This window comes from Passer domesticus, chromosome 3 (assembly GCF_036417665.1).
Source record: "Passer domesticus isolate bPasDom1 chromosome 3, bPasDom1.hap1, whole genome shotgun sequence".
Classification (NCBI taxonomy): domain Eukaryota; kingdom Metazoa; phylum Chordata; class Aves; order Passeriformes; family Passeridae; genus Passer; species Passer domesticus.
In genome coordinates, this window is record NC_087476.1 from 87,475,566 (window position 1) to 87,485,434 (window position 9,869).

General features: G+C 38.9%; 1 long non-coding RNA gene across 2 annotated transcripts; it reads left to right on the forward strand.

Moving 5' to 3' along the window:
* Positions 1-923: 923 nt before the first annotated feature.
* Positions 924-9,285, forward strand: LOC135297050 (uncharacterized). Of its 2 annotated transcripts, XR_010359069.1 has the most exons (3): positions 924-4,416; positions 6,197-6,300; positions 8,182-9,285. It is a non-coding gene; the product is annotated as an uncharacterized LOC135297050 (long non-coding RNA). The 2 variants fall into 2 exon arrangements; XR_010359068.1 differs by having other exon boundaries at positions 924-6,300.
* Positions 9,286-9,869: the final 584 nt, after the last annotated feature.

Here is a 9,869-nt window from a genome sequence, read left to right on the forward strand (position 1 = left end):
TCCTAAACTGGAACAACATCCAGAGCACAGCTCATCTTTCCATTTAGTCAGGTAGACAAGACAACACAAGTTCTCCAGGAGAACTGGATTTTATTCTTGGCTAACAGGAGACCAGCATCCTAGTTTGCAAAGAGGAAGGAATGGTCCATATTTTCTCTCTTGAAGCACTAAGAATACATAGAGTTCTCAAATACAATTACCAAAGCAGGGTTTTTCCAGTCACCCAACCTGGGTTTTCCCCACTTGTAGTTCTGCTGCCTAACTCTGGAGCCATGTCTAATGAGATATGTGAGGCAGATTAACCTCCCAGTTTAGTTCATCCCTAGGGATCTGGGGCTGTTTAGCTTGAAGGACAGTAATTTTTTAAGGACTTGACAGCAGCCCATTACCTATGGGGAGGGTGCAAGAAGAGAGTGTGAGACTTCCAGCACCTTCCCATGGTGGGGAGGTGAGTCAACATATGTGTGTTGAAACAGAATATTCAGCCTGCTTATTAAGAATATTTTTTCAATATGAGGACATGTTAGGCAGTGAAACAAGCTGCCCAGAAAGATTGTGCAGCCTCCATCTCTGTGGGGTTTAAGGATCCTATTGAATAAATCCATCAACAGCCCAACTGTACTGAATCAATAACCCTGCTGCCTACAGGTGGCAGAACTAAATTATGTCCCTTCAAACTGAGTTATGTTATGATCCTATATCTTCCACATCTCAGAGGTTTTTATTTTACTCTTTAAGAAAATTATTTTTTTAGCCCAATATCATATGAATCTCTTTGAATGATGAGTGACATAGGAAGAAATTAATTTTGCCAAAATATTATTGCCTGAGAATGGACTGCACTTACGCACAATGGGAGAAAGTAGGTTTGAATATTTTGCAAGGGCTGTTACCTCACTAACTCAAAGTCTGCAGCATTCTTCTTCCAGCTCATCTAGTCCAATGATAATGACACAGAAGGACATTACTTATACTGTAGATGTAACAGATACAGCTAAAAGGCATGGTACAACTATATTTTGTGCCTCAGTGCCTGTTGTCAAATGGTCAAATGACTTTGTAAGAACAAAAAAAGCCAATCTTCTTGAAGTGTCTCTCTTTTTCTTCCTATTCTAGCTGCCCTGTATTATTTTCATCTAACAGTTTTTCCTGCCCCTTCTGCTCTGTAAGATTACATTGGCTTTGAGGAACAGTAGGCTTACTTTCATTTGTGCTCTTTGGCAGCTGGTCTCAAAGATGTCACATCAGGCAATACCAAAACACACTACTTCTGTCTACTCAGAACTCAAGTCCTGGGCAGCATCTGAAAACTTTTCTCAGAAATGAAATTATTTTACTATTTTGACTTTCTTTATAATTTTTGTATAAGCATTCATTTATCCAAAAGCTAAAAAATGTTGAAATTTATGGAAGGAAAGAACATATATTACTTTTTGTGTGTTGTAATTCCATTTCATTTTAAAAGGATATTTTTTTCTAAAGCAGGGATCTCCCCTGCATTCATATTTCTCTCATAGATTCACATAGAATTTGGGACCAAATTTTATACAGGCTTATGTATAAAAAAAGGATTGCATAAAAAAAAAGAAACCATGTGCTGGTTTTGTAGGCATTTTCTTTACATTCAGGCAGGATCATCTAATCTTTATCTGAAACATTAACCTGAGAAATCCTAAAGCAGAGCTTTATGGGAAAATATAACATACTGATGGAGAGAAAGTGGTCCCAGAAGAAGGAATATGCAAACAAAACTGTAGAGTTTTTGAGCTTGCAGAGAACAGAGGAGCATTCAGAATCATGATCTGTTTTCAGTCATGAATATCTTGTAAAACTGGAGCGAGGCATGTTATCTTCAAGCACGTGAAGCTAACAATTTTCTAGCGGTTCTTTCTTCTAATCTATGGAGACCACTCTTTAAAAAAAAAAAAAAAAAGAAATAATGAAACAATTTGCAAAGATAAAAGAAGAGTACTTGAAATTTAGCCATTCTAGCTGATATATTTTCCCTATGATCATGGTCAGGAAAAAATGTCTTTCTTAGGACTTGTCCTGGAGTGCTACTGTAGGTATCCTTTGAGCTAAAATAGCCCAAACCCCAAAGGGTCAATTAGATTATAATTTGTACAGAGGACTTTGAAATGTCACAGTCTATTTATCTAACTCTCTCTTAATGTGAGCTTATTGAAAAAAAAAGATGCTTTATTGTCACTTTCAAATGGAAAAAAAAGAGGACCAATTTTTCCTTAATTTTTGGAGTAGTATCATGAAACTACACACATATCTTAAAGGTCACCTACTGAATACTGAAATGAGAATTTTTCCATTATGAATGACAGACATTTGATTTGATGCCTCCTCCATATGCACAACACCAGGAATAAGAGAAGCCCTCTAGATTCTTTAAAAACTGGTGGAACACTCCTTTTCTATGTTTTATAGCTTGGAGAGAGAGCATATCCCATAGAAACACCATTCATCATTCCTAAGTTACAGGGGATCTGCGCTACTCTACCATCTACTGAGTTGTGGTTACAAGGAACAGTGGAGTCTAAGAAATTTAAAACCTGACCTCCACCTGGTATAAATTGACAGATTCTATTGAAATCAGTGCCAATTTCTCGCCTGTGATTTATTTTTTGCCTCAGAATGTTTAAGTTTAAACAGGGCATTTGAAATTCAATGTTAAGTTTCAGGAGCACCTACCCATATGAAAATGTTTGTGTAAATTAGAAATAAACAACTATGCAAACTTGCATATGTTCTCATCTGTTTGCTTTTCCATCTGTACCTTTTCAAATAAACTCTTTGGGATTTGAGGATTCATTACCAGCTGAGAAAAACTGACACCCTGAAGACTGGTCTATTTAATCCAAAATCTGTTATCCCAGGGAAGATTTTTCTTTGCTTGCATCTCCACTAAAAAATGAAGGCTACGTGTCAGAATGGATGCAAGGATTTTGTTGGTGCTGGCTGGCTGGTTTCAGTTTACAGAGGGTGTTTCTAGGGAGATAGTGCCCTGTGTGTCGCCAGCAGGCTCATTTGGCTTGTCTAGCGGCAATTCATTTTGTTTACAAGTACAAGATTACAGCAGGGGGTAGTAGCCGAATTTAGAGACATGCAGGAAAGGAAGAAGCTGCAGCTGAAATGACTTGGTACCCTAAGCAACACAAACAACAACAACCAAAGAAGCAGAGCCAGGCAGGAGTTGGACTGTCCAGGATACTCTCTTGATGCAGTGCATAGCAGTCATGAGCATGCAGGCAGCAGAACGGTCCTCGTGCAACCAGGGGAGAAAAAACAACAACCGCTGCTGGGAACTGCAGGGACACGGAGAGCTCTCTTTCCCAGGGTGAGGGCTTCTGCGTACCACACCCAGCATCAAGTGTTTTGAAACCAACAGCAGAGCCCTGCACAACAAAAGAAGAATAACTATAACACTAATAATGCTGAAATAAGAAGGGTTTGGCAGCTTCCTCCAAGAATCTATACAACATGCAATGATGCTAAGTAACCGGTTATCTTGGCCAAAACAACGGATGGCAAGAGCTGAGTGAATCATTTCATGGCAGAACACCTTCTGCTTATATTTGGTTCTGTTGTGTGTGTTCCAGTGGATACCCAACAGCCCCATAACAGATTTTTCCAACACCCTTTCTGTCTAACTGTATTTTTGTTAACTATCTATATGAATCAATTTTACTTATAATTTGAAATCTGTTGCTATTCAGCTACCTGTACACATTGCATCTTTTAATTCACACAGTAAGCTGCATAAAAATATCCAGATTTATTTATATATTAAAAAGCTACCTGATGCCAATTTCCACCTGTATACCTTTGGAAGCCTTTTTCGGTCAGCTCAAAAGGTTAGACATTCACTTATGTGCATGTGCATTGCAAGTAAACATAGAGAGATGTGATTGAGTCTGAAATGGATTAATTAAATACGTCCAGAACAGCAAAACAGGTACATTCTCAGATAAGTTTAACAAAGTGTTTAAATTCTTTGTAAAACCGGTGTGGAATTAGACTTAAAGCTAAGCTTATGATTAAGTATTTTATTGAATCATGGCCCATTTGCAGGAGAATTTGTGAGGAGACTTTTTTGCTTTTTAGCCAACTCTGCTTATTAACTTACAGTTTCTGCATAGCCATATTTTTATTTTCTTTATTTTGGGTTAATTTTAAAATGACAGGCCATAAAACATTTCATTTGTCTTTAGAAAAGTCCAAACCCAGCAGCTCTCAGGAGCTGTTGATTTATGGTGTCTTGCCTTCACAATCTTGCAATGAGCATTTGTTCTGATGATGTGATGTTTGTGATTTCATATCCTGCTGTGGAGCTTCAGTGTGAGAAGGCGTATTCTGGAACTAAGATGAACTGGAATGTTGCCTCACCTACTCATGCAGTTTCAGGTCCAGTAAATTGATTTAATCTCTTGCTCTTAATAAAAAACAGTTGTTATTTTTCTTACTCTCCGCTGGATTCATAGACCGCATCTACAGTGGTGTGAGGGAAAAAAATATGAAAATAAGTGTGTAAGTGTAACACAAAAGTTCATTGTGGCCAAACTGGCTTTCAACAATGTTTAACTATCAGAACATTAAATAATTTTAATGACTAGTCATATTTATTTATCCATTAATTACAGAGAGAATCACTGTAAGTACCGATGACATTTACAGCTATCTGGTCAGAATTCCCCTTGTTGCAGCTTGTAACCAAGTTGTCAGTGTGTTTTTCTGAGTTCATGTCTGCCTTGTCTGTACCCTTCCATTGCTTAGCTAAAGAGAAAAAAAAAAAAGATATTCAATCACACTTTTCCTGATAAGACTGAATGAATCCTGTTCCCAGCCTCTTCTCATATATCATGTGTTCCAGACCTCTTGTCATCTTGGTGACCTCCCCTTGTCTCACTACTGTACATCCCTGTCTTTCTTGCAGGGAAAGTAACAGAGAACATATTTCACTGAAAATGGAGACTATGAATGAAACAAATTGGGCAAACATTTGGTAGGACTTTGGTAGGATTGAAGAGTACTATCTCGGGAAGTCTCTTGCACCAATTATCCACCTTTATTCCCATACAATTTTATTTGCTTCAGATAAATTAGCCTCCTCTTTTTACCTCCACCACTAAAACAAACCAGGCAAGAAAAAATAAAGCTAATAGATAGCAGCACCACATGGAGACATTTATGAACGGGTGATTCAAGAGCAGTCAGCCTCTAATCTCTGATGAACTCACAAAAGTGGGAATTTACATTTCTACTGTGCTTCTACTTGCCTTGTAGCAATATTGGCAGATATATTTCTATAACTCACCACTTGATCCCTGACATTTTCTGGTTTCAGAATGTGTTTTCAAAGAAATAATGGTACCAGAGGTACAAGTCAGCAAACAAAGAGGGGTGAATCCAGGGATGAGGCAGACTGAAACACTTTCATAGAATATGGCTGACTCTGACTGAGCAAATAAGAGGAGAGAAATGAGCATCCTACTGCAGAAAATGCCTCTGAGGAGCAGCAAATGATGGGAACAAAGCTTCTGGAGGCATGTTTTTCCCTGAGTTGTGCCTCTTGCTGAGCTACCCATGTGCTGCACTGCACTTAAGCTCACAGTGGAATACAGTTCCCTTACTGCAGGTTCTCCTCCATCAGATATTATCTTTGCCTAGTCTGTCACGCCTTATTTGGTGTTTTTAGAAGAGAAATAGAAATTCTACAGGTGCAGAATCTGGCCCCAGCAAAGGATGAAGGTGCTGTTCTGAACACCATCACATCTACAGACATGCTGACGGAAACAGCAATGAAATGAGGTGCTCTGCAGGGTGAACAAGAAAAGTTTTCTGACAAAAGCCATATCTACACTTTGGCATAGTTTGAGGTTATTTAAGATGAAACTGAATTCAGAATAAGGAAGTATTGATCACACAGTAAGGGCTACTTCCCCACTCTGGGATCTACTTCTTCACCTCTCATGCTGTTTCACATACCATGTGTTACACTTTGCCCTTCTCTTCAGTCACACTTTTTCCAAGAATGCATTTGACCACTAAAACTTTGGCATTCTTGGTATACTAAAATGACATTTAGAGTAGAGGAGAAAGTAACAATTAATCAAAAATGGTGCATGGTGGGAAAACATCTCATCAAATCCATGCATTGCTTGCAGTGCAGCTCTTTTCCCTACAGGCAGGAGCAGGACCAGTGCTACACCACAGATTGCAGAGGCTGCTGCCTGGAGCAGGGGCTGTCAAAGGAGGTACATCCATTAGTAATGTGCTCCCACAGCACAGGTTTGTACTGTTTTTTTTTTGTTCTCTGTCCTCTGTACTGAGTGTAGAAGCCTCTGACAGAAAGCAGGATATGTCTCTGGACAGCAGAGAGCAGCTGGAGCTCAAACACTGCACTGTTCTCACACAACTCTTTCTTCTCTGCAAAGGGTAGGCAACCCTGCAGAAAAAAACTTGTTTCATCTTGACTGGCACACAATCATGGCAGACTATGTCAAGGACACACTCAGTGCTCTCAGTTATGGCTCAGTCATGATTTACTTGCAAAGCACCTTCATATTCTGAGCACTGTAGAGATAATAGAGTTGTTGTCACTGTTCTTTCTTCTGTGATTCCCGTAAAGCAGAATTCTGAACAGACTTAGTGGGGACATGAGAGCATTTTGTTTTAACAACATCTACAGTTTTCTTACCATTCTGAAATACTTTTGCCATTTGAAGTGGAGTTACCTGCATAAAAAAGTCACCAAAAACCTCTCTTGCTTTTCAAGTGTCACAAATTTAGTCCCTCAGAGTTTCTAACCATATCCTCTTCTGTTTCAATCACTATTTTTGGAGGATTGTATCTGTACAGAATCATCACCAGAAAAAATTCATAATCCATTGACATGTCCTTCAATAGGAGCACGCAATGTTCTTCATTAATTACAGGATTGTGCATGCATATTCAACTTGATGTTAATCTTAAATGCAGTTGTTGGTGTATCTTGTTATTTAAATTCTATCTAAGCAAAGTCAGCTAAATCCAATGATGGAGAGTTGATGCCACACAAACTTTACCAGCAAATAAAGCATTAATCATGTAAATATCATATGATTTCCATAGCATTTTGCAAAGATTTTCAGAAGAATCACAGCACACAGTCTAGCAACCTGTAGGAGAGAAACTGCAAAGTCATATCTCCCATGTTTATTTAGCCCTCAGTGAGATTATATCTGGCTTCTCTTTTACCATCTCCAGAATATTTGTTATAAATTTTTTCAGGCCAATTATAAAATATGTAGGTTATATATATAAATATATATATATATTAATATTGGGGTAAATAAGGATGTTTAAAAGTTTTAAAATTTATAAACACCTGTGGGTCTAAGGCACATATTTACCCATGTCTATTGCACTTGATTATCCTTTTGAATGAATTAACATTGGGTGGGTTTTTTTCTAGTACACTGTGTAATTAAATTGAAGAAAATTTAAGAGTTATATCTTCCTATCCTTCTCTTTCAACTATGCCCTCCTTGTTCTTTTCTTCTTATGTCCTTCTGTCACTTTGAAAATCTTTTTAAGACCTTGTTTGCTCCAGCACAGAACTGATAAGAAAAGCAAATGTTTACATTGTAATTTGATGCTGGGAAAGCAGAACTGCAGCAAGCACCAGGAAGATAATGGCATCCTTTCTCTGAGCAAGTTCTACCTTATCACCAGAGAACTATCTTTGGTTTCAAGGGAAGAAGAAACTGCCCATTTAGTTAACATTAGCTGGGATTTAGTGCTTTTCAATACAGCTGCCAATAGAGATTTTCATTATAATTTGAGTTTATAATGTGAAACATTGCCAAGTTTTTAATTTGTCATGAAATACAATGAAATTGCAATTAATGCTGTCTTTCTATGAGCTTCAAGGTCAGTTTGACACTGTGAATAGTTAAATCATCCTTGGCAAGAGCATTGGTCTGGCATAAATTCTATAATGAGAAATTCAGATTACTAACATCATCTGAAATGTGAGTGCCCAGCACTTAATCTAGGACCATTTGGTTTTGCACTGAATAGTAATGCCTTTATCACTGTCATTAGAGATGCACGTGAGCTTAATTTATTTGACTTTAGATATTTGCCTTTTAATTGTGCCTATTAATATCTGTTCTTTTCATTAAACAGGCATTTCCAAAATCTTCTCTGCTTCTTCAGCTGTTTCAGCTCTGTTGCATTGGCTGGAGGGACTCAGTTCAGCTGGCTTCACACACCCATCTGTAAAAATGCATGAACTGTCCCTAAAGGCCTTAAACCACATTTCAGGGAAGAAAACAGAAACACAAGATCTGGCTCTTTCCCCCTTAATGGTACTCAGATTTTAAGTGATTGCCTAATTTAAGTCTTCAACACTAAGATCATCCTCTGATACTCTGGCTTAATAAAACCTTCCTCAGAGAACCAAATTAGAAGTGCCACAAGGGACAGTTCATGAAGCAGAATGCTACTGACTATGAGTAAGGGTATTAGTATCTGGCTCTGGGCTTTTTGGGTCATTTCCTCATCTGTGACTTGTGCTGCTCTCCTCCTGTACCTGCAGCGCCTCATCTCAGTCGTGGCTCTTGCATTGCTATGGAAAGTGAGTTTCTCCACTGCCTCTGGAGCATCCCTAAAGATAGAAGCATCACAGAGGCAGTTGTGGTCCACCTGCTGTTCTAGGAAAGAAGTTTGCTGAGCCAAGAATACCTGCTTTTTCTTGCTCCAATGACCACTGCTGCCGCAGCACAATCTGTTGTTCCATCTTCCCAGTCCCTTTCACTCATCTGCCTCATGGAGGAGGTGATGCAGACCTGCAGGAGCTGTGTAAGCCCTGCACAGAAGAGATGGCACCAGGAAAGGAAGGGCTAGATGGTTCCCCTTGTAAGTCCACAACTTTGTGTGGTTTGGCTGCTTTGCCATATGTGCATTAATCATTAAGAATACACGCTGATATACTTAAAGCATTCAGTCTCAATAAAAATGGGGTCCTCCAAAGTCTTCATAGCTGCATAGTCTCTTTATAAAATGTCAACATGTTTTAAAAGTTTGTCAAAGAGGCATGGAAAGAACAAAAAGGGTTTATGCCTACAAAACAACTTCAACTTAGCTGTTATCTATACCACACTCATGTACTATCTTGAAATAATTTGTGCTATTTCCTTTGTTCTGTATTTCAAAACAATGCTGTATATATTGTCTTAAGGAATAAAATAATTAAGTGTATTTATATACTAATAAAAGTCATGAAAAGTATGCTTCTCATTTTTAATTTGACTTTTAGAAAACAGATGCATTCCCATGAAATACTGGTGTCTAGCCAATTAATTAATTTCTTAGTATATTCTTTTAAATATATGTCTAAAAGTGTGCCGAGAATGAAGGCAGCTGCTGACTAGGTCAGTGCTTCAGTGATAATAAGTAATGTTTTCCAAGGATATTCTGTTAGATGATACCATAATATTGGATTTTTATGGCAAGGTTGTGGTAGCAGGGGTGACTTCTCTGAGGAGCTGCCAGAAGCTTCCTCTATTCCAACAGAGCCAGTGCTTGCCAGCTCCAGGACACACCTGCTGCTGGCCAAGGCTGAGCCAATCCCTCTGGGATCATGTATTTAAGGGATGGGAGGAGGGAACAGCGTAGTGCCAACTACAGCAGGACGGATGAAGACCATACTGAGGCAGCTGTGCACGTGCAGCTGATGGATGCCCATGATGGAGCAGAGATGCACCTACAGCCCATGGGGAGCCCACACTGGAGAAGGTGGATGCCAGAATGAAATCTGTGACTCCATGGGAAACCAGAGCAGGAGCAGGATCCTGGCAGAGCCCTGCAGACCA